Source organism: Rattus norvegicus, chromosome 13, assembly GCF_021556685.1.
Source record: "Rattus norvegicus strain SHRSP/BbbUtx chromosome 13, alternate assembly SHRSP_T2T, whole genome shotgun sequence".
Taxonomy (NCBI): domain Eukaryota; kingdom Metazoa; phylum Chordata; class Mammalia; order Rodentia; family Muridae; genus Rattus; species Rattus norvegicus.
The window spans coordinates 19,129,757-19,156,378 of NC_141546.1; the positions used below are offsets into that span (position 1 = coordinate 19,129,757).

General features: G+C 39.6%; 1 long non-coding RNA gene across 1 annotated transcript in view; it reads left to right on the plus strand.

The window, feature by feature from the left end:
- Window positions 1–20,290: 20,290 nt before the first annotated feature.
- The window catches only part of LOC148001540 (uncharacterized), a 254,543-nt gene continuing 248,211 nt past the window's right edge, over window positions 20,291–26,622 (plus strand). The window contains exon 1 of the long non-coding RNA XR_015635437.1: window positions 20,291–20,528. This is a non-coding gene — a long non-coding RNA (uncharacterized LOC148001540). The remainder of the gene's footprint in view (window positions 20,529–26,622) is intronic.

Below are 26,622 nucleotides of genomic sequence, written 5' to 3' on the forward strand. Positions count from 1 at the left end.
ACTAGGAATAGTCACACAAGTTTTACTCTTACATTTCTCAGTTGTTTATCAACCAGTTACTTTGAAAAAACATCTCTCCTTCTGTCTCCCTCTCCCTTGCCCCCTCCCTTCCTCTTTCCCCCTTCTCTCTCTGCCCATGTATATACATATACACATACACACACATACTTCATATACATCATATACACATACACATACATATATTGCCTAATTGAAATTTGTCATTAACACTATTCAGGGCCTTCTTCAGGCTCTTATAGTTTACTCAGATGTTTGTTAAGCAAATTATTATAATTCAATGTGATAATTGTTAATACAAACAAATAAATATTTCCTGTATCTTAAGTATTCAAATTTATTATGTAGAGACAAATTTTAGTTAATAAGTGATGTCTGTAATGAAACTTTAAGTGTGTGTGTGTGTGTGTGTGTGTGTGTGTGTGTGTGTGTGTGTGTGTGGTGGTAGTGGTGGTGGTGGAGGTGGTTGTTGGTGGTGATATTCCTGCTCTCAGTATTCCATAATTGACTATAATTCTTTGCCTAATTTTGAGAATCTATAAGCTTTCTCTTTTCTGACTTGACAGTTCTGTTATTCTGTTTGTTTCCATCTTATATAACTGTCATATTGTTGAAGTACCATGGGTGTAACTTCCCTATCATTTCTAGGAGATATAGTTTTAAAGCAGACATACTTTGGCTCTTACAGTGTTTTGTCTCTTCTTCCATGATGTTCCCTGAGCATTAGGTTCAGTAATTATGCTACAGATGTCTGATGCTTCCTCTTTAATGTGATCTTTTCTTTAAGAATTTCCAGTATGTGAGCAGTGAATGTGATGAGATGAGGAACAGACTCATCATCCATTTCCCTCTATTGTGCATCACTGGGAACTTATATGGATAGTAGAATTAATTTCACAATTCCTCTGATTGAAAGTACTTCTATTGAAACAGAAGACATGGAAATGCCTTTTGTGTAATAAAAAACAGAGTTCCAAGCATTGATTTAGAAACAGGAATGATGATTTATGGCCAAGCAATTTCCCAAGACAGGGATTAGGCTGGCTTCATTGGAAGATACTATATGGGCTCTTTTTCTTAAAAGGCAGCTCACCTGTCTATGGTTAAGGTTGTAATTTTTTTTTAATCTTGCAAAGACCAGGGTAAATAGAAAGTGCTTATCTGCTCATCAGACTATATCTGGGCTAAAGTGATACTTTGAGAGTAGCATAAGATTCATATGTAAATATTTATCAGATTTTGTGAGAATTAAAGACAGCTCTATAACCTAGTTAATCATTCTTCCTTCCTTCTTTCTTGCTCCATTCTTCCCTTTTTCCTTTCCTGCTTTATTTCTTCTCCTTATTTTCTGTTTTAAAGTGTGCAAGATCTCATGTAGTTATAAAGTTTGGACTAGCATGGAAATCCCTGTGTAACCAAGGATGACCTTGAATACCTGATCCTCCTGCCTTTAACAAGGAGTTCTCATATATAGAAAGGAATAATTTCAGCTAGTTTATACAGTTTGTGCTGAGGTTAATCTCAGCCCTTCCTGGTGTCAGGTATGAAACAAAGGTATGGACACTTCCAACTGAGCAATACTCTCCTTACCCCAACTCTTTGAAAAGTCATAGCTAAAACTAACATATTAGTTCCGGAAAACCTGTGCCTGACACCCTGATTTTCTCTAGATTCTTAGAATTTTAAGTAACAGTTTACATTACAAATTCAACAAAACTGAGTAATATTGATTGGAATTTTATAATGAGTATTTATAATTAGACCCAATTGCTGTAATTTTAGGCAGTTTAATTCCTAACTACTGTGTGTGTGTGTGTGTGTGTGTGTGTGTGTGTGTGTGTGTGTGTGTGTTCCTGGAAAAGTGGGTATGGGTTGAAGATAGCATGCATATAACCAGAAGACGACCTTGGCTGTTGTTTCTTATCATTTATCTGTTTGAAACAGGATATCTTGCTCTTCTGTACTGCTTAAATCAAGATGCCCAGCATTCAACCATCCAGAGATTCATTTGTTTTCCTTTCATATATCTGTAGAAGTGCTGGGATTTCAGAGGTTTCTTAACACATTTGGCCCCTGTGGTATTTGGGCATCTGAACTCAGGTCATTTTGCTTGCATAACAAGTGCTTTATTGATTAAGCCATTTATCTAAAACCCTGGCAACTTTTATGTAGTTGTATCTCCATCTATTTAGCTATCTTCTTTTTAATTCATTTCATGATTGTTTAAATAAATGTGCATGACAAAAACACCAGCCTGCATATTATGACCTAAATTTTAATATTTGTTAGTAGTGCTTTCTTCACTTTGAGGAAGCACTTACCAAGAAAATTTGATTTTTGCTAGCTAGGTATTGGCACATGCATATTTTGAAGCAACTCTTCCTATTTACCTCTACCTTAGAGAGTCTTAACTGGCTCACCACCTGTAACATGCCAACACACAGAACAATTGAGATCTTGATATTGCTCCAGACTTTAGATTTGTATATCTTATTAATTCATATCAGTTATCATGCTATTGGAATATTTTTGCAGAGCTTTCTTTTTATGGCATATTTTAAAGATTGAACCATATATACTATTGCTGAATACAAGTTTCTATCAATTGATAACAGTCTTATTAATTTATACCCCAGTTGATGAACATCAAGCTGCTTCTATATAATGTTATAATGAATAGTTTTTATTAAAAATTCATTTTTACTTTTTTCTTTGTGAGAAGTGCCTACTAAGTAAAGGGAAAAGTACTTCAGTAAGTAAGGTGCTTGTCTTGAAAATTGTATCTTCAGAATTCATCTTATAAAGCCATAATTTGTGACCTCCACTTAAAATCTGAGGCCTGGAGAGGGAGAAAAGAGAAGTAAAAGGAGGCTTTTTAGGGTTCAGTGACCAACAAGCCTAGGCATGAGTTACAGACTAATAAGAGACGCAAAAAAAAAAAAAAAAAAAAAAAAAAAAAAAAAGACAGTGCAATGTCTGAGATATGGTACCTGAGTTTGACTTCTGGTCTCCAGTCTATAGGTCCCCACTATACGTCCCCCAAACCCACCTACCCACACAAACAGATAAACACAGTCCCACACACATACTGTTAGAAATGCAAAGGAGTTACATATTTTACTGTTTCATTTGTCATTTACCAGTACTGTCACATCATCATTCCTCTTTATAGGCAGTAGAGTATGATACAGCCAATCTTTAATTTTGACCATACCACTGGGGAGCCAGTTGTTCTATCTCCTGATGGGCAAAGATGTTGCTCTATTTTCCCATATGTATCTTTTAATTTTTTCTTTAAAAATTAATTGATATAAAATTACATAATTCCCTCCCTTCCTGTTTTCATTTGGATGAGAATTTCCTCCTTGGGCTCATATATCTTAATATTTGGTTCCAATTAGTGCAATAATTGGGGAAGAATTAGGTCATGTACCCTTGTTGAAGAAACAATACAAGCAAAAAACCAAATTTGAGGCTTTTACAGCCAGGTGGAGGGAATAAGAAGAGAAAGAGTCATGTGTTCCCATCAGAGTTCAAGGAAAAGTGTGGATAAGAGCAATAGAAGTTTGCAAGCAGCTCTGCATGGACAAGAGCTCATGTTCAGCATACAAAATAATCTGAAAATTTCCAAACTATCACAGTAGGCAAGCTGAAGATTTTTACTAGTATCTGAAAAAGAGGGAAGAGATAAGAAATAAAAGAAAGTGTAACAAAAAAGCAGGGAACATGCTTAGAAGTGAAGTTTATAAGCAAATGCATTGAGGGAGAGGCTTCTGGGTTTTGCAATTTCAAGTCTTATTAATTGGATGTTAGTAATTACATATTAACATATTTTATTAACTTATTTTCCATTATATCATGTTTTTTAAATAGTCTGTGTCAGACAGCTGTCTAGGGGTAAATTTCCTGTTTCAAGTGATTGAGTGGGCATTTATATTAGCTGAAAAAGAAAAGGACCATGGTATATATTTTGTGATTTTATAATCTTTGAGTAATGTAGAATATCAAGGTTTAGAAACTGATGTTGGGAAGATGTCTTAGTTGTTGGGACATCTATGATAAAAGGTTAGAGAACCTGGGTTTGATTCCAGGACTCAGACAGTGGAAGGAAAAGACCATCTTTGTGTAAGTTGATGTCATTATGAAGGTGGAGACAGCTAGCTACAGGAGAATATGAGACCTGTCATTGGACAAGAAGGAAGGATGGGCAAGAGAAAGTTTTAGAGAGACAGAGGAGGCTGGAGCGAGGAGGGAGGAGGCATCGGAGAGAACATGGGTGTGGATATTAAGATTTCTCTCTGCACATATTACAGGATGTTATGACTGTTCTAAAGGGATAGATGTGTATGGGATTTTCTGTTGTCTAGATGGGCAAATTCTATCTTGTCTAGTTGGTTTGTTTATATCCTTACCAATTGTAAGTTTATTGTGTGGATGTATTGTGGATTGAAAATTTAACATGTAAATATGATTGTTGGGTTACAGTTTGTTAACCTTGATTTTACCAGGTAGCTGGAATCAGAGAATTCAAGGCTAGTAGACAGCTGCCAGGAGAGATCCAATAGCCCACTGAAGCTGGAACTAGAGACCACCAGGGTACTTGTGGGCATCAGTTCCCCCACTTTTTAAATTTTTTTCTTTAATTTTTACAGCAACTTCTTTGCCCTTGTCCTTTTACCTCCACATAGATGTGGAATACATGATTTTCCCTGAGAAAATAAACAAACTGTTAAAAGAAAAACAATGTCATGTCTCCGAACACTGCTGGCTGTTGGAGTATTGTTAAATTTTAACTGAATATATACAATAATGAAAGTGCCAAGGAATGTTTTCTGAAATATAATATGAGAGACCTCCCTGAGGAGAAAAACTCACTCAGTCACTTGAGGAGAGACACTCATTCAGACAGTCACTCAGTCACGACCCACAATCACTAGCCAGAGGCGATTCTTGAGGCAATCAACAAGAGGATTTGCTTTTATTCAGCGGGCTGAGGCTTAACTAGTAACTCATGCAGAAACAGAGGAGAGGAGCCCTGAGCTGCATTGCACTTGCAGTTTTAAGCATAAAAACTGCAGATGGGGAGGGGAGCGAGGGAATGCACCTGGTTGGCTCATTTAAACTTAAGCAAATACCAGCTTACCACAGCTGGGGTTCAGGGAATGGTCCCTGCCCCTTTGACAACTCAAGGCCCTATCTCTAACTATCCAAGAATCATTTATCAAGTACCAGATGCCCTTGGCCAATAGCCCTCCTGGAAAGTTTCAAAGGTTTCTGTTCCCATAGATTTGTAAAACCTTAGGGGCTTTTTCTTTAATTCTTTCAAATACACTTTATGATATTTCCTATAAAGAAGAAAAAAATCTACTCATTTAAGATTTAAACTGTATTCAATAAAGAAACTAGAAAAGTATTAAGAAGCCACCTAATTAAAAAATCGAGAGATTGCATTTAGTAGCATCCAAGGCATGTTATCCAGTCTTTTTCCATGTTTCAATTCTGGGTTTATTCACATTATACAAACAATTGATTAGAACATGAGACAGAAATGGCCCAGGTGAATCAAGACAGGAGCATCAATTCTGACCCAGTCCTCCTGGAGGAAGGAATACCAAAAGTGAACTCTGGTCCTGTTTATTTACTGTCCGTTTAACAATCTGTCTAAAGGAGCTTAGTTCTGACTCTGTCTATGAATCTATAATAAATTCCTCTTTAAAGCCCATCCTTTGTGAACTGTCAATTTCATTCTTTGAATTTGAAAGGGAGGAATTTGAAAGCAACTGGCTGTGGAAGCTTTGGTGGCCAAGAACTAAGATGTCAGCTTTGTTTTCAAAGATTTACAGATATTCCCAAATCACATTCTTTAGTTTTAGTAGCTCTATGTTGCATGTATTAGATGTTATATCCTATGAGTAATTAATAGTCCTATCTGGAAGGCACCCACTGCTGTGGGAATGTGCAGTAATATATGTCACACTCTATGTGTCAAGGTCAGAGTACAAAAGTGGTTGTGAATCCTAGCATTCTATGTGGGTTCCCTGCTGTCTGTCTTTTACAAACAGCAAGCTAGTTAGCCTATACATTTTCTGGGATTGTCTGACCTCCAAATCCCATTTCCTACAAAAATGATGTAATGTCATTTCTAAGACTAAGCATATATTTTTGAAGTGATCTCCTAAGATTGAATCTCTGGTCCTCATACTTCATCTTTCACCCACTGAGCCATCCCTCAGCTCAGGCTGACAGTTGTTAAATTTACTTAAACAGCCAGAACATACTACAGAAGGGCAGCCTAGTTTCTTTTGCTAGGAATTTTATATTCTTATAGTAAAAATCAACTTCCAAATATTCTCTTAGTCTCTGTTGTATTTGAAATGCCCAGCATACAAATAAAGGGAAAAGTGCCACAGTTCACATAATACACCAAAGAAATTTCATTTCCAGAGTGAATTGGGTTGGAAAAAAAGTAATTTTCTTAAGAAAATGTTGTTTCTAATAAAGCCCATATGCAGGAATATGCTTTTACCCTAAGGAGCTGCTTCTATCTCATTCCTTATAAGATAGAAGGGGGGAAAGTGAATAAAGTAAAACAAATATTTTGTTATCACTCTAACCTCATGCAAGCATAGATATGCAAATTTGCTGTTGTGTTCTCTTGATCAGCCTTCTTCCAACATGTCCTCAGTCAGCAGCCTGTCTGTACCCTCTGCCACTCAAACTACTTCAGATAAGCCCAGACGCCTGGCTCACCTGAGGTTACTGCATGGAAAGAGCGAGCAGTTTCAGGGGAGAATTTTATATAATCATCTACAGGTAATGAAGGATTTCCTCTTCTTAGATTCTAAAGGAAACTGTGTTTGTTGCATAAGATGTCACTTGCAGTTTGACAAAAGGTGAGAATGACATATTTTGTCTCTGACAGGCCAGCCTTTTCCATCACCATAGATGGGACTTATCTATGAATACCATGAATATATATGACAGCTTAAAGTTTGTATAGTTGATTTTTCTTCCCCTTAGCTGTTAAATGTTCAAGAGATTCATTATGCAGACCAAATAATATGAGATCCATAAGGACCTTTGTAGGACCTTATATTATCATTATTAATATTAATCATGTGAGGACCATCATCCTTCTACTCTGCAAACTCAAATGTCAATAGATTAAATTGCATCTTATTTTCCTCTCATGGGTAAAGAGGATAAACTTCATAAGATAATAAGGAAGGTTTGTTTTTTTTTTTTCATTTTTTCAAACAAAGAGGAACATCTGGAGGGATCTTTTCAAGTGCTTTCACTAAAGAAAACAATTCATAAGGTGTGAAAATTAAGATGTAAGAAGTGGAATCACATTCCTTACAATTTGAAACAGGCCAAAAATAGAAGAGAGATAAGCCAAAGGCAAGGCTACTTCATAATTCTGTAAGAAAGAACAGACTCTGAGCATGACATTCCCTACAGACTTACCATGACTATGTACAACTTATAGAAGAGAAGCTTCCTACACTCTGTATCAAGATAAAAAGAAAATAAAAACACAGTTTTGGCTATGTCTATGGTAAAGGAACTGAGGAGTGACAGAGTCAGGGTCACCTGATTTTCAGCTGAGATCTAGCTATCACTACCTCCCACCAACAACCGCCAAGTGGTCTTTGGAAAGTAACAGGAATGCAAGAAGAATAACGTTGGCAAGTGAACAGAAACAAGTGACCCTAAGGCAACACAGTTTTCATTAAGAGGAGGGTTGAGGTATGTCAGAGAGCCTGCAGAAAAAAACAGGAAGCACTCCACCTACAGTCTATGGTAATTGTGGAAAAAAGGAGGAAAGGAGAAAAAGGACTGAAAATTTGCTATTTTTAAGTAGGTTGAAAAGATGGCTAAGCACTTTAGAGGCCATACTACTCTTGTAAAGGATAACAGCTTTGTTTCCAAGGATGCTCCCTTTGGTCTGTAAATACAGGTAAATTCTTCAACTCAAAAACCCACATACAAAAAAAATACAAAAAATAATCTATAAAAGAAGTGTCTCCTAGTTAGGTCTGAAGTTGGCCATTACATGCACCCAGGGTGGAATGATGAAAAAGAGAATGACACATAATTAACAGCTATCTCTTCTGGCTGATATTATTAGGGGTTGATAGAGTGAGAGGGAATAAAATTAAGAAAAGCAAACTACTTCAATATCCTGAACTGTAAAGTCTTTTTGTTTTCTTTTGGTTTGGTTTAGTTTTTCAGAACAGGATTTCTCTGTATAATTGCCTGTATTAAAACTCAAAGTATACAAAACTTGCTTCAAACTCACAGAAATCTCCCTGCCTCTGCTTCCCATGTGCTGAGATTAAAGGTGGGCACGACTCCTGTCTGGTGACTATCACAATTTAACTGAAATTTAGGTGCTTTTATATAATCATGTGACCCTGGCTCACTGGAAGTAGGAAAGAAGTAAAAGAGGGGATGATAGAATTTCCATGATCTCATGTTCCCTATTGGTCTGGGCCACAGGTTTCCGAGTCACACACACACACACACACACACACACACACACACACACACAAACACACACACACACACACACACACACAAACACACACACACACACTTGCAAATAACTTCCATTATGTACTTGGGTGGAATTTTTAAACTGATGCTGGTATGTACATTATCTGTAGTCAATAGACAAGAGTTTTCAAATTCCTAGGAAAAGTGAGAGAATTGCTACACTAGAAAACACGCACTATCCTATCCTGTTATGTGAAAAATCATATTCACTTGACTTCTGCAATGCTGCTAAGCACATACAAGTCTCATCTTACTCATCCTCTAACACAACTGAAAACAGAACCCATGTTCTCATATGCAATGCAAGCAGCTTTTTCAGTGAATACCTCATTTATATGGGTGTTCATAAGTATTTGTGCTACAGCATCTACCATGCACACAGAGATAAAGTGGTGGTATACTCATCACACATTGTCATACACTAACTACATAGTAGCCAGCAGCCACAAATGCTTGGCATGACCCAGGAAACAAATTTTGTTTTGTTGGTCAGTCTTCTATAACTATAGATTATCTCAGTAACAGATTGAATTACATCTATCTAATTTCAATCATAGACTAATTAAAAGATAATTTATACACATCCTTAAACTTCTTGGCCTATGTTGTACTCACAGTACTTTATCAAATAACACTCCTATCTATATCTCTATTTTCCTAAGTCTTTCCCATATATTTTCTAATTTAGATTTTAGAATTTGTAGCATTTCTTTTAAAATGTATTATAATGTGTGTGTCTGTGTGTATGTGTGTGTGTGTGTGTGTGTGTGTGTGTGTGTGTGTGTATGCATAAAAGTACATACATGTCATGATGTAGATGTGAAAGTGTTCAAGTCAGTTTATTCTACCCTTATTGAGGCAGGTCTTTTTTGCCCTGCTTGGCCTTCCAAGTTAGCTACCCTGGGGACTTCTGGGTAGTCCTCCTGTCTCTGCCTTCTACCATATAGAAGTACAGTAGGATACCTGCCTCCAGATCTGTTCTTTTAAAATAGAGGTCCAGGAATCATATGCATATTGTACTTCTTGACATAAAACCCACCAACTCCTTTCACCTCCTTTCCTATGTCCTTTTTTATTTTGTTTCTATAGTTTTTAGATTTTATCATTTATTGGTGTATGTATGTACACATCAATGGAGCATTGATTTTCTTCTTGATCCATGAGAGTCCCCGGGTTGCAGCTCAGTCATCAGACTGGCACAGAAAGTGCTTCAGCCAATAGAGTCATTTCATTCCCCCTTTCCTGTTTTATAACTCATCACTTGTAATATTCAGCCTTCCAACTTTCCTAAGCCTGATTCCAGCTAGACCTCTTTGAAGTTCTGAATGATTTTTGTAAACTACATAAATTAAAACTACCTATTGCTGGTATTCTCATCTCTAATTTCCCTGGTTCCTCTTTACCCATCAGTGTTCCCATTTCTGAATTCAGACCAAATTACACTCTCAGTTTTAAACGTTTTCTACATTAAAAATATAATTGCATGTTTACGACTTAGAAAATGAGTCTTGAGAGATGGCTCAGTATCAATAGCACTTGCTGCTCTTCCAGAGACTCTGGATATTTTTCCTGTCTTACAAAATGTGTGGCTAATTACAGTCTGTAAGTCTGATACCTTCTGGATCTAGGCCCATAAACACATGTGGGATACATAAATACAGACATATAAGTGTATATTGTAAGATATATTACACACACACACACACACACAAACACACACACACACACACACACACACACATATATAATAAAAATGAGCACAATTTAAAATTAATTTGGACAAAAGAAAAAAATGACAAAATTTGTCTCTACACCTACAGTCTTACTTTCTAGAAGGTCACTTCTCACTTTCTAGAAGGAAACTTAAATAGATTCTAAATATTTCTCTACAGGATGTGCTTTAAGCTTGGGCACATGCACACATGCATATTCTTCCCCCGACACACACATGCACACAGACTTGTAAAAGGACTTCATAGCTTTCACAAGTTACAGTGTTGATCAACGTGCAGTCTATGTCCCCATTCAGCTCAATAGACTTGCATAAACTTGTTTAAATCACTATGAGTATTTGGAACCCTTTTTTGCATATTAGAGACTTAATTAAATGATTCTTGAGTGTGTTGTGTGTAGATTAAATGTCAGCAGCAGTAACAAAATAATGGATACACATGTCGAATGCTAGTTTTTATGTATCAGTTTCATGAAAGCTCTTCACTATCACTACATAAGCAGGTAATTTCCTTCTATTTACCTAAACATTTCTTTTTTTAATTGGACATTTTCTTTACTTACATTTCAAATGATATCCCCTTTCGCGATTTCCCTTCTGCAATCCCCCTATCCCTTCTCTCTCCTTCCCCTTGCTTCTGTAAGAATGTTCCTCTACCCTTCTCCCAAACCTACATGGTGCATTCCCCTTCAGGGGGGCATTGAGCCTTTGCAGGGCCAAGCACCTCTCCTCTTGTTTATGCCTTATAAGGTCATCCTCTGCTACATATGTAGCTGGAGTCATTAGTCCCTCCCTCCATGTGTACTCTTTGGTTGGTGGTATAGTGTCTGATATTTCTGGGGTGTCTTGTTGTTTATATCGTTGTTCTTCACCCCTTCACCCCTTGCAAACCCCTTCACCTGCTTCAGTCCTTTTTCTAACTCCTCAATTGGGGGGCCTCATTTTCAATCCAATGGTTGTTTGAAAGCACCTGAGTATATTTCTCAGGCTCTTGCAGAGCCTCTCAGGAGACAGCTAAATCAGGCTCCTGTTAGCATGCACCTCTTGGCATCCACAATATTGTGTGGGTTTTGTAACAGCATATGGATGGATCTCCAGGTGGGCCTGCTCTTGATAACCATTCCCTCAGTCTCTCCTCAGCACTTTGTCTCCCTATTTCCTCATTGAATACTTTGTTTCCCCTTCTAAGAAGGACAGAAGCATCTATTCTTTGGTCTTCCAACTTCTTGAGCTTTATTTTGTCTGTGGATTGTATCTTGGGTATTCTAAGATTTGGCCTAACATTCATCTATTAGAGAGTGCATACGATGCATGTTCTTTTGAGATTGGGTTACCTCATTTGGAGTATTTTCTAGTTCCATCCATTTGTTTAAGAATTTAATGAAGCCCACACCCGCGGATCCCGGCCCACAGCAGCTCTCTGCTCCCAGACCCAACCGCCTGGTCAGGTGGGCACTCCTGAGGCTGCAGAGCGGAAGAGACCACCAACACTGCTCACCCCTGCCCACATCCCTGGCCCAAGAGGAAACTGTATAAGGCCTCTGGGCTCCCGTGGGGGAGGGCCCAGGAGCGGCAGGACTTCTGCGCCTGAGACACCGCCGGATCCTGAAAGAAACAGACCGGATAAACAGTTCTCTGCACCCAAATCCCGTGGGAGGGAGAGCTAAACCTTCAGAGAGGCAGACAAGCCTGGGAAACCAGAAGAGACTGCTCCCTGCACACACATCTCGGACGCCAGAGGAAAAAGCCAAAGACCATCTGGAACCATGGTGCACTGAAGCTCCCGGAAGGGGCGGCACAGGTCTTCCTGGTTGCTGCCGCTGCAGAGAGCCCCTGGGCAGCACCCCACGAGCGAACCTGAGCCTCGGGACCACAGGTAAGACCAAATTATCTGCTGCAAGAAAGCTGCCTGGTGAACTCAAGACACAGGCCCACAGGAACAGCTGAAGACCTGTAGAGAGGAAAATCTACACGCCCGAAAGCAGAACACACTGTCCCCATAACTGACTGAAAGAGAGGAAAACAGATCTACAGCACTTCTGACACACAGGCTTATAGGTCAGTCTACCCACTGTCAGAAATAGCAGAACAAAGTAACACTAGAGATAATCTGATGGCGAGAGGCAAGCACAGGAACCCAAGCAACAGAAACCAAGACTGCATGCCATCATCGGAGCCCAATTCTCCCACCAAAACAAACATGGAATATCCAAACACACCAGAAAAGCAAGATCTAGTTTCAAAATCATATTTGATCATGATGCTGGAGGACTTCAAGAAAGACATGAACACACTTAGGGAAACACAGGAAATCATTAATAAACAAGTAGAAGCCTACAGAGAGGAATGGCAAAAATCCCTGAAAGAATTCCAGGAAAACACAATCAAACAGATGAAGGAATTAAAAATAGAAATAGAAGCAATCAAGAAAGAACACATGGAAACAACCCTGGATATAGAAAACCAAAAGAAGAGACAAGGAGCTGTAGATACAAGCTTCACCAACAGAATACAAGAGATGGAAGAGAGAATCTCAGGAGCAGAAGATTCCATAGAAATCATTGACTCAACTGTCAAAGATAATGTAAAGCAGAAAAAGCTACTGGTCCAAAACATACAGGAAATCCAGGACTCAATGAGAAGATCAAACCTAAGGATAATAGGTATAGAAGAGAGTGAAGACTCCCAGCTCAAATGACCAGTAAATATCTTCAACAAATTCATAGAAGAAAACTTCCCTAACCTAAAAAAAGAGATACCCATAGGCATACAAGAAGCCTACAGAACTCCAAATAGATTGGACCAGAAAAGAAACACCTCCCGTCACATAATTGTCAAAACACCAAACGCACAAAATAAAGAAAGAATATTAAAAGCAGTAAGGGAAAAAGGTCAAGTAACATATAAAGGGAGACCTATCAGAATCACACCAGACTTCTCGCCAGAAACTATGAAGGCCAGAAGATCGTGGACTGATGTCATACAGACCCTAAGAGAACACAAATGCCAGCCCAGGTTACTGTATCCAGCAAAACTCTCAATTAACATTGATGGAGAAACCAAGATATTCCATGACAAAACCAAATTTACACAATATCTTTCTACAAATCCAGCACTACAAAGGATAATAAATGGTAAAGCCCAACATAAGGAGGCAAGCTATACCCTAGAAGAAGCAAGAAACTAATCGTCTTGGCAACAAAACAAAGAGAATGAAAGCACACAAACATAACCTCATATCCAAATATGAATATAAAGGGAAACAATAATCACTATTCCTTAATATCTCTCAATATCAATGGCCTCAACTCCCCAATAAAAAGACATAGATTAACAAACTGGATACGCAACGAGGACCCTGCATTCTGCTGCCTACAGGAAACACACCTCAGAGACAAAGACAGACACTACCTCAGAGTGAAAGGCTGGAAAACAACTTTCCAAGCAAATGGTCAGAAGAAGCAAGCTGGAGTAGCCATTCTAATATCAAATAAAATCAATTTCCAACTAAAAGTCATCAAAAAAGATAAGGAAGGACACTTCATATTCATCAAAGGAAAAATCCACCAAGATGAACTCTCAATCCTAAATATCTATGCCCCAAATACAAGGGCACCTACATACGTAAAAGAAACCTTACTAAAGCTCAAAACACACATTGCACCTCACACAATAATAGTGGGAGATTTTAACACCCCACTCTCATCAATGGACAGATCATGGAAACAGAAATTAAACAGTGATGTCGACAGACTAAGAGAAGTCATGAGCCAAATGGACTTAACGGATATTTATAGAACATTCTATCCTAAAGCAAAAGGATATACTTTCTTCTCAGCTCCTCATGGTACTTTCTCCAAAATTGACCATATAATTGGTCAAAAAACGGGCCTCAACAGGTACAAAAAGATAGAAATAATCCCATGCGTGCTATCGGACCACCACGGCCTAAAACTGGTCTTCAATAACAATAAGGGAAGAATGCCCACATATACGTGGAAATTGAACAATGCTCTACTCAATGATAACCTGGTCAAGGAAGAAATAAAGAAAGAAATTAAAAACTTTTTAGAATTTAATGAAAATGAAGATACAACATACTCAAACTTATGGGACACAATGAAAGCTGTGCTAAGAGGAAAACTCATAGCGCTGAGTGCCTGCAGAAAGAAACAGGAAAGAGCATATGTCAGCAGCTTGACAGCACACCTAAAAGCTCTAGAACAAAAAGAAGCAAATACACCCAGGAGGAGTAGAAGGCAGGAAATAATCAAACTCAGAGCTGAAATCAACCAAGTAGAAACAAAAAGGACCATAGAAAGAATCAACAGGACCAAAAGTTGGTTCTTTGAGAAAATCAACAAGATAGATAAACCCTTAGCCAGACTAACGAGAGGACACAGAGAGTGCGTCCAAATTAACAAAATCAGAAATGAAAAGGGAGACATAACTACAGATTCAGAGGAAATTCAAAAAATCATCAGATCTTACTATAAAAACCTATATTCAACAAAATTTGAAAATCTTAAGGAAATGGACAATTTCCTAGACAGATACCAGGTATCAAAGTTAAATCAGGAACAGATAAACCAGTTAAACAACCCCATAACTCCTAAGGAAATAGAAGCGGTCATTAAAGGTCTCCCAAACAAAAAGAGCCCAGGTCCAGATGGGTTTAGTGCAGAATTCTATCAAACCTTCATAGAAGACTTCATACCAATATTATCCAAACTATTCCACAAAATTGAAACAGATGGAGCCCTACCGAATTCCTTCTACAAAGCTACAATTACTCTTATACCTAAACCACACAAAGACACAACAAAGAAAGAGAACTTCAGACCAATTTCCCTTATGAATATCGACGCAAAAATACTCAATAAAATTCTGGCAAACCGAATTCAAGAGCACATCAAAACAATCATCCACCATGACCAAGTAGGCTTCATCCCAGGCATGCAGGGATGGTTTAATATACGGAAAACCATCAACGTGATCCATTATATAAACAAACTGAAAGAACAGAACCACATGATCATTTCATTAGATGCTGAGAAAGCATTTGACAAAATTCAACACCCCTTCATGATAAAGGTCCTGGAAAGAATAGGAATTCAAAGCCCATACCTAAACATAGTAAAAGCCATATACAGCAAACCAGTTGCTAACATTAAACTAAATGGAGAGAAACTTGAAGCAATCCCACTAAAATCAGGGACTAGACAAGGCTGCCCACTCTCTCCCTACTTATTCAATATAGTTCTTGAAGTTCTAGCCAGAGCAATCAGACAACAAAAGGAGATCAAAGGGATACAGATCGGAAAAGAAGAGGTCAAAATATCACTATTTGCAGATGATATGATAGTATATTTAAGTGATCCCAAAAGTTCCACCAGAGAACTACTAAAGCTGATAAACAACTTCAGCAAAGTGGCTGGGTATAAAATTAACTCAAATAAATCAGTTGCCTTCCTCTATACAAAAGAGAAACAAGCCGAGAAAGAAATTAGGGAAACGACACCCTTCATAATAGACCCAAATAATATAAAGTACCTCGGTGTGACTTTAACCAAGCAAGTAAAAGATCTGTACAATAAGAACTTCAAGACACTGAAGAAAGAAATTGAAGAAGACCTCAGAAGATGGAAAGATCTCCCATGCTCATGGATTGGCAGGATTAATATAGTAAAAATGGCCATTTTACCAAAAGCAATCTACAGATTCAATGCAATCCCCATCAAAATACCAATCCAATTCTTCAAAGAGTTAGACAGAACAATTTGCAAATTCATCTGGAATAACAAAAAACCCAGGATAGCTAAAGCTATCCTCAACAATAAAAGGACTTCAGGGGGAATCACTATCCCTGAACTCAAGCAGTATTACAGAGCAATAGTGATAAAAACTGCATGGTATTGGTACAGAGACAGACAGATAGACCAATGGAATAGAATTGAAGACCCAGAAATGAAACCAAAAAACCTATGGTCACTTGATTTTTGACAAAGGAGCCAAAACCATCCATTGGAAAAAAGATAGCCTTTTCAGCAAATGGTGCTGGTTCAACTGGAGGGCAACATGTAGAAGAATGCAGATCGATCCATGCTTATCACCCTGTACAAAGCTTAAGTCGAAGTGGATCAAGGACCTCCACATCAAACCAGACACACTCAAACTAATAGAAGAAAAATTGGGAAGCATCTGGAACACATGGGCACTGGAAAAAATTTCCTGAACAAAACACCAATGGCTTATGCTCTAAGATCAAGAATTGACAAATGGGATCTCATAAAACTGCAAAGCTTCTGTAAGGCAAAGGACACTGTGGTTAGGACAAAACGGCAACCAACATATTGGGAAAAGATCTTTACCAACCCTACAACAGATAGAGGCCTTATATCCAAAATATACAAAGAACTCAAGAAGTTAGACCGCAGGGAAACAAACAACCCTATTAAAAAATGGGGTTCAGAGCTAAACAAAGAATTCACAGCTGAGGAATGCCGAATGGCTGAGAAACACCCAAAGAAATGTTCAACATCTTTAGTCATAAGGGAAATGCAAATCAAAACAACCCTGAGATTTCACCTCACACCAGTGCGATTGGCTAAGTTCAAAAACTCAGGTGACAGCAGATGCTGGCGAGGATGTGGAGAAAGAGGAACACTCCTCCATTGTTGGTGGGATTGCAGACTGGTAAAACCATTCTGGAAATCAGTCTGGAGGTTCCTCAGAAAATTGGACATTGAACTGCCTGAGGACCCAGCTATACCTCTCTTGGGCATATACCCAAAAGATGCCTCAACATATAAAAGAGACACGTGCTCCACTATGTTCATCGCAGCCTTATTTATAATAGCCAGAAAATGGAAAGAACCCAGATGCCCTTCAACAGAGGAATGGATACAGAAAATGTGGTACATCTACACAATGGAATATTACTCAGCTATCAAAAACAACGAGTTTATGAAATTCGTAGGCAAATAATTGGAACTGGAAAATATCATCCTGAGTGAGCTAACCCAATCACAGAAAGACATACATGGTATGCACTCATTGATAAGTGGCTATTAGCCCAAATGCTTGAATTACCCTAGATCCCTAGAACAAACGAAACTCAAGACAGATGATCAAAATGTGAATGCTTCACTCCTTCTTTAAATGAGGAAAAAGAATACCCTTGGCAGGGAAGGGAGAGGCAAAGATTAAAACAGAGACTGAAGGAACACCCATTCAGAGCCTGTCCCACATTTGGCCCATACATATACAGCCACCCAATTGGACTAGATGGATGAAGCAAAGAAGTGCAGACCGACAGGAGCCGGATGTAGATCGCTCCTGAGAGACACAGCCAGAATACAGCAAATACAGAGGCGAATGCCAGCAGCAAACCACTGAACTGAGAATAGGTCCCCTATTGAAGGAATCAGAGAAAGAACTGGAAGAGCTTGAAGGGGCTCGAGACCCCAAAAGTACAACAATGCCAAGCAACCAGAGCTTCCAGGGGACTAAGCCACTACCTAAAGACTATACATGGACTGACCCTGGACTCTGACCCCATAGGTAGCAATGAATATCCTAGTAAGAGCACCAGTGGAAGGGGAAGCCCTGGGTCCTGCTAAGACTGAACCCCCAGTGAACTAGTCTATGGGGGGAGGGCGGCAATGGTGGGAGGGTTGGGAGGGGAACACCCATAAGGAAGGGGAGGGGGGGAGGGGGATGTTTGCCCGGAAACCGGGAAAGGGAATAACACTCGAAATGTATATAAGAAATACTCAAGTTAATAAAAAAAAAAAATAGAATTTAATGAAATCATTTTGTTTAATACCTGAATAGTACTCCACTGTGTAAATGTACCACATTACTGTATCCATTCCCCTGTTGAAGAAAATCTGGGTTCTGTTCAGCTTCTAGATATTATAAATAAGACTGCTGTGAACAATGTGGAGAATGTGTCTTCATTATATTTTGGAGCATCATTTGGGTATGTGACCAGAAGTGGTGTAGCTGGGTCCTCAGGTAGTACTATCTCCATTTTTCTGAGCAATATGCAGACTGATTTATAGAGTGGTTGGACCAGCTTGCAATCCTACTATCATATTTCTCCACATCCATGCCAGCATCTGAGTTTTTGATCTTAGCCATTTTGACTGGTGTGAGGTGGAATCTCAGGGTTGTTTTGATTTGCATATCCCTGATGACTAAGGATATTGAACATTTCTTTAGGTGCTTCTAAGTCCTTGGATATTCTTCAGTTGAGAATTCTTTGTTTATATCTGTTGGCCATTTTTCATAGGGTATTTGATCTCTGAGTCTAAGTTCTTGAGTTCTTTGTATATACTGGATATAAGTCCTCTATAGGATGTAGGGTTGGTAAAGATTTTTCCACAATCTGTTGGTTGCCATTTTGTCCTAATGACAATGTCCTTTGACTTACAGAAGCTTTGCAATTTTATGAGGTCCCATTTGTCGATTCTTGATCTTAAAGCATAAACCATTGGAGTGCTGCTCAGAAAATTTTCCCCTGTTCCTGTGTTTGAGGCTCTTCTCCAATTTCCCCTCTATTAGTTTTACTGTGTCTGGTTTTATGTGGAGGTCTTTGATCTACTTGGACTTGAGCTTTGTACAAAGAGATAAGAATGCATTCTTATTTTCATTTGCATTCTTCTATATACTGTCCTCCAATTGAACAAGCACCATTTGTTAAAAATATTCTCCTTTTTCCACTGGATGGTTTTACTTCCTTTGTCAGAAATCAAATAATCATAGGTGTGTGGGTTCATTTCTGGGTTTTCAATTCTATTCCATTGATTTACATGCCTGTCTCTGTACACCATACAGTTTTTAACACTATTGCTCTATAACACAGCTTGAGGTCAGGAATGTTTTTTTCCCCTAGAAGTTGTTTTATTGTTGAGAATAGTTTTTGCTATCCTTAACAACACATTTTCTTAACACACCCCCACTTTTGGTACTTACTATTTTGTTTTTATATTATATGATTTTTACATATTTTTGTTGAAAACAATTTTCTCTAATATGTGTATTGGCAATGGGCTAGGAATATTTTTCAGGCAGTAAAGTGTTTGCAATTAAAGGCAGGGGAGTCTGAGTTCAATTTCCTGCACTTTCATATAAAACTTAGCATAATATTCTATCACAATTAGTCAACTCTGGTTTCTGTAAGAATCTATCTCAGAGTGTGTATAAGGGGGAATGTGATTGAAGACATCTCACACTGACATATATCCTCTACACAGATATGCACTGGCATATAAACAGCCCATCCCCACACAAACATACTCTCCACCCAACATATAATTTTAAGATGGTCTTTTTGAAATTGGTACTATAGGTTCAAGGGATATAAGTAGTTAGATTTTACTTATGTTTTCTCACAACTACTCAGATTCTCACATAGGTACACTTAGGGTCTCTGTTTTGACATATTCCCCCTTTTTATTTTTCAATAGTAGAATATTCACAAACATTTTGACTTTGGGTGTTGGAGAAAAATACAATTGTCATTTGATGCATTAGAATCCTATAAACAAGGAAATTATATCAATGAAGTGAAGGAATTCTGTGTAATGTACTGTCATCAAGAACAGAGATTTAAAGTATGTCAAGTACTATTAGTTACATTATTATACTGATAGCAAACACATAGAAAATTGCTTGAAGATTCTGATATGAATAGTAGTATCTTGTAATACCTAGTATTTTATAGAATGTAAACCTTCATTTGCATTTATAGGAATATGAATGTTATGATGACCAATGCAAATAGGGTATGAGTCAAATCCCAGGGTGTGGAAAGCCACGATAGCATTCGCCATCACAAGATGGTGTTGGCTTCCGCTGTGCCAGCCGGACCTCTTCTCAGGAAACAAGCTGTGTGTGCATATGCAAGAGTGTGTTCGTGCCAATTCTTTGCCCTCCCCACGGCGTGCCAGTGAGATCATGGGTAAGCGACCAATCAGGCGTGGACGAGCCGTGTTAGGGTTTTATAAGCAGCACCTTTCTGGGCCCCGGGTCTCTCCTCTTCAAGATGCAATAAATGCTTTGCTGCAGAAGGATCCTGGTGTCCGTGTGTGTTCTTGCTGGCGAGACAATAGCGCAGGACATTTGGTGCCAAAACCCGGAACAAACGCCTCACCATCGCCGGTGCCGAGGAGACCCTCTGCTCGTGGAGAGGATTCAGAACTGCAGGACGAAGGTAAGCTCTGAGAGGCATGTTTGGTCTTGATCTCTCTCATCTCTCTCCTCCATTAGAAGGTGCAGTGGAAGTTTTTGTTCTTATTTTGGCAGCGCTCATTCTTTTTCTTTTGGTTTCATTTTGTTTCCAGCGGTGGTCGTGTTAGCTGATTTTGCAGCTGCCGGTAGGCACAGTCAGACGGATGTAGATAAGCCGCGGTGCCTCTCCTATATCTAAGCTTCTCCTGTAGATAAGGGAGCAGTATGGGAGCTTCACATTCAGTGATCACAGCGCTGCAGTCTGTCTTAAAGCAGTGCGAGCTAAAAATCTCTACAAAAACCTTGGAATGTTTTGTTAAAGAGGTCGATCGCGTAGCACCTTGGTACGCGTGTTCAGGGTCATTGACCCTCGTCTCCTGGGAGAAATTAAGGGGAGACTTAGTTAGGGAACAACAGAATGGGAAATTGAATGTGGGGACCATGGCATTATGGAAACTGGTGAAATCGTGACTACAAGATGAGAAATGCTGCCCAACAGTAATAGCAGGACAGGGGGCATTAGAGGAGTTACAGGACAGCATATCAGAAACAGAGTGAGGTGAAAGATTAGAAACTTTAAGAAGGAAACGTGCACCCAAGGAAGTGAGATATAGGGGAAAGGACGCCCTGGGAGAGAAACAGGGAAAGGAGGAGAAAACCCCAAAAAAGAAGAGACTTTATCCAGTAAAGGAGTTAGAGGCTTTGGGGCTTGATAGTTCAGAAACAGACGAGCTTAGCCCCTCTGAGGAAGAGGATTTAGAAGATGAGGCAGCTAGCTATGGAGAAGAAAAATACAACCCAGATGAACGATGAGCTAACAGCTTGGGTAAAAAACAGAAGAAAGTGGGAGCTGGAAACCATGCGGTTTCCTGGCCTATAGGCCCCAGCGCCCCTCCACCTTACATGGAAAGATTTTACTCAGATTCCTTCCTCACTTGAGATGAACAGAAAAAGATACAGCAGGCATTTCCGGTGTTTGAGGCTGCCGATGGAGGCCGTGTTCATGCACCAGTAGAATATATTCAAATTAAGGAACTTGCCAAGTCGGTCCGTAATTACGGAGTTAGTGCCAATTTTACTATTTCTCAAGTTGAGAGGCTTGCCACACTCGCCATGATTCCAGGAGACTGGCAGACAATAGTGAAGGCTGCGCTCCCCAATATGGGGCAATATATGGAATGGAAAGCCTTGTGGTATGACGCCTCTCAGGCGCAGGCCAAAGTCAATGCCACTGCTGAAGGCGATCAAAGAAATTGGACACTTGATCTGCTAACAGGACAAGGGCAGTATGCCAATAATCAAACAAATTACAACTGGGGAGCATACGCTCAAATCTCCGCTGCCGCCATTAAGGCGTGGAAGGCACTTTCCAGGAAGGGAGAGTCTGGGGGACACTTAACAAAAATTATACAAGGCCCCCAGGAACCATTCTCAGACTTCGTGGCTAGGATGACAGAGGCAGCAGGCAGGATCTTTGGAGACCCTGAACAAGCAATGCCTTTAGTGGAACAGTTGGTCTATGAGCAAGCCACACACGAATGCAGAGCAGCTATTACACCTAGAAAGAGCAAAGGGTTACAGGACTGGCTGAGAGTTTGCTGAGAACTTGGAGGCCCGCTTACTAATGCCGGCCTCGAGGCTGCTATCCAACAGGGCCAAAAGCGCTCAGGTACAGGTGATCGCAAGGTCTGCTATAACTGTGGCAAACCAGGACAATTAAAAAGGGAGTGCCAGGCCCTCACAAAGAGGAGAGCACCAGGACTGTGTACTAAGTGTGGGAAAGGCTATCATTGGGCCTGTGAGTGTCGCTCAGTTAGAGATATCAGAGGCAGGCTTATTTAGCCCGGACCTCCCCAGGCAGAAGGAGGCGAAAACACTCCAAAAAACGGGTATCCGGGCCCCAAGTCTCAGGGCCCCAAAACATATGGGACCCCAGCTCACAACAAATGGACACCACGGTCCGCAGAGCTACAGAAGGCTCAGCAGGAGTGGACCTCCGTTCCACCACCCAATTCATGCTAATGTCACAGATGGGTGTGCAACCTGTCCCCACAGACTACAAAGGCCCCCTACCAGTGGGAAGTGTCGGCGTTATTTTGGGTCGATCCTCCTTAACCTTAAAGGGACTTATTGTTCACCCTGGAATAATAGATCAAGATTACTCGGGAGAACTTCAAGTTCTCTGCTCTTGCCCTCAATGCATTTTTTCCGTCTCCTCAGGTGACAAGATTGCTCTGTTGATTATCCTTCCAAGTTTACATGATCATTTTCTTTCTTCCGGGGTCCCTAGAGACACCGGGAGGCTTGGCTCTTCCGGGACTGATTCTGCCTATTTAATAATGGACGTTAATTCCAGACCCTCTTTAGAGTTGAATATAGAAGGGAAAACTTTTATGGGAATTTTAGATACAGGGGCTGATAAGAGTATTATCTCCTCCAGCTGGTGCCCTAAGGCATGGCCTGTCATTCAATCATCCCATTCCTTACAAGGACTAGGGTATGAGGCCAGCCCCACTATCAGCTCACGCTCACCCTCCTTGATCTGGCATGCTCCAGAAGGCCAATCAGAAAGGTTCATTCCTTATGTCCTCCCTCTTCCTGTTAACCTATGGGGGAGGGATATCTTACAGGGTCTAGGACTAAGACTGACCAATGAGTATTCTCAATGAGCTGTTGGGTTACAAGGAAGGGAAGAGATTAGGAAGAAAAGAACAAGGAAGATTAGAACCAGTCCCACAAGAAGGTAATGTAGGAAGGCAGGGCCTGGGTTTTTCCTACGGGCCATTGAGGGTTCTATGCCTATACCCTGCCTCACAGAGGAAGCCATATGGGTTCCTCAATCCTCTGAAAAATTGGAAGCTGCCACTAAGTTGGTTCGTGAGCAATTACAGCTTGGTCATTTAGAACCCTCTATTTCACCATGGAATACTCCTATATTTGTGATAAAGAAAAAATCAGGAACGTGGAGACTTCTCCATGATTTGAGAGCCATTAATGCACAAATGCATTTATTTGGCTCGATCCAACAAGGCCTACCCTTGCTTTCCACCTTACCTAAACAATGGAAGATAATAATTATAGATATTAAGGATTGTTTCTTTTCCATCCCCTTGTACTCACAAGACAGACAGAGGTTTGCATTTACTATACCAGCTATTAATCATCTTGAACCTGATAAAAGATTTCAGTGGAAGGTCCTGCCTCAAGGCATGGCCAATAGTCCCACTATGTGCCAACTATATGTGCAACTAACCCTTGAACCTATAAGGAAGCAATTTCCATCCTTTCTTTTGATCCATCACATGGATGACATTCTCATGTGCCATAGAGATTTAACAACCTTACAGATCTCATATCCAATCTTAATCAAAACATTGGGGCAATGGGGATTACAAGTCACTACAGAAAAGGTTCAAATTGCAGAAATTGGCTTATTTCTGGGATCGGTCCTTTATCCTGAAAAAATAGTTCCTCAGAAATTAAAGATTCGTAGAGATCATTGACATACCTTAAATGATTTCCAAAAATTATTGGGAGATATAAATTGGCTGAGACTGTTCTTAAAGATTCCCTCTGCTGAGTTGAAACCTTTATTTGATATTTTGGAAGGGGACCCTCATATTCCTCTCTGAGAGCTTTGACACCAGCCTCAAACCAGGCCTTACAAGTTGTAGAAAGTGCCTTACAGGATGCTCAATTACAGCGCATTGATGAAACAAAGCCCTTTGATTTATGTGTTTTCAAAACTATACAATTACCAACAGCTGTTTTGTGGCAAAATGGGCCTTTATTGTGGATCCATCCCAATGCATCTCCTGCTAAGATTATTGACTGGTATCCCGATGTGGTTGTGAAAGGAGAATTATACGAATTCTAGGTTTAGAGATACAAAATTAAAAGAATAAACCCCAAAAGGCCACAGATACAAAATTAAAAGAATAAACCCCAAAAGGCCACAGACCCAGGGCTAAGCCCTGCAGCCAGGACTAGCACGCCATAAAGATAAAGGAGCAGAGGAAACACTGTCCAGGCAGGACTGGCAAGCCATAAAGATAAGGAAAAGGAATGCAGGAACCAGCCTGAGTTAATGGGACTGATTCATGGGACGTCTGGCAGGAAGACATCTCCCCACAGCTCACTCAGGACCATATTTCAACTAGGTGTCCTCCAGACCCTGATAAGCCCCTGACTTCTAACATGTACTCTTTCTGCTTTGTTCTCACTGCTATGTTTGAATGAGCCAATTATATGTAACCACGCCAAAACCCCCTAGCCTTCTCTATATAACCCTCTGACTTTTGAGTTTCGTGGTCGACACCTCTGTCTCCTGCGCGGGATACGTGTCGGCCCGGAGATCTTTGTAATAGGTCTCCGTAATAAACCTCGCCTTTGCTTATTACATCCAAAATGGTCTCTCTGTGTCTGGGGTCCGCGATTTCCTGCGACTTTAGAAAGGGTCTCTCTTTGGGGATCTTTCAGTTGCTCAGCTTGCACTCCGCGGGTTGAAGGCAGCTATTACTCATTTTGGAAAAGAACCCAAAATTTTGACAGTACAATACACAGTTATTCAGGTTCAAGCATTAGCTGCTACCTCAAATGCTTGGGCAGTGTTAATTACTTACTTTGCTGGACAGATTGATAATCATTATCCAAAACACCCGATCCTGCAATTTGCCTTAAGCCAAGCCATTGTGTTCTCACACATAATGTCTCAGGAACCACTTGTTGATGGGGCTGTAGTGTATACAGACGGGACAAAAACTGGTGTAGGTGCTTATGTGGTCAATAATAAGGTAGTATCTAAGCAATATAATGAAACCTCACCCCAAGTTGTGCAATGTTTAGTGGTGCTAGAGGTCCTCGAGGCCTTCCCGGGCCCGCTTAACATTGTATCAGATTCCTCCTATGTGGTTAATTTGGTTAAGGTTCTTGAGGTGGCTGAATTAATTAGGCCTTCCAGCAAACTTGCTCAAATTTTTCAACAAATTCAATCTACCCTTCTTGGCAGGAGATCCCCTGTATTTATAACACATATTAGAGCTCACTCGGGCCTTCCTGGTCCAAATCTGCACAAAACATAAAACTGTTTGAGTGTGTTTGTGTGCTTGAGCATGAGTGCTCGTGTGTGTGTGTCTGTGTGTGTGTGTGTGTGTGTGTGTGTGTGTGTGTACATTCATTTGTATATGATTGTTAATGTGCTTCTGTGCATGTGTGTGTATGTGCTCATAAATGCATAAAGGACAATTTTTTTGTCTTGTGCTCTCCATTTTATCTTGGGTGGGCCTGGGAAATATCAAATGGAGTGCTACAGACAGTAGATAAGAGATAAGTTCCAAATGCCACTCTGAGTAGTTACAATGTCTCTGTGTATAAATTCCACTGACAGTAAAGGTTATTTTCACTTCTTAACCTTATGATCAATGCTACCACTGAACTAAAACTTTTGTTTTATGTTTTAAGTTACATTTGACTTCAATGATTATGCATGCATTATTTTCAAGTAAGGCTTCAATTCTGTAATGTAATTTTATTGTTTCAAACTGTTTTGGTTACTTTCTTGTTGCTATGATAAAATATGTTGAGAAAAGCAAGAAACATCTTATTTTGTTTCATAGCTCTAGAGAGAGAACACCATCTTAGTAGGGAATACAACACATCAAAATGGGAAAATATGGTGGGAGGAGTAAAAAGCTGATAGGTACAAGTATGTATGAACTTCAGAAGTAGGGGCTGTGAATCTACAAGGTCCTCAATGATTTATAACCTTCTTAAACCCTGTACATTAAGTTGCACAGTGGTATAGTCAATATAACCTACAGCTAATAAAAATGTCCAGTTACTTTCCTTTCTCAGATGATAGCATTTTATTAAATATAACTATTTAGTTCACCCATATCAATAATAATATTAGCATGAAACTGATAGAAATAAAAAATTCTTTTTGTTAATTCAATTCAAAATCTGACTTGCATGCAATGGTTCACATATGTAGACCTAAAACTCTGGCAGTACACAAGCAGGAGTATTGCAACAAGTTAAAGTCAAGCCTGGTTTACATAGTGAAATCTAATTTGCCA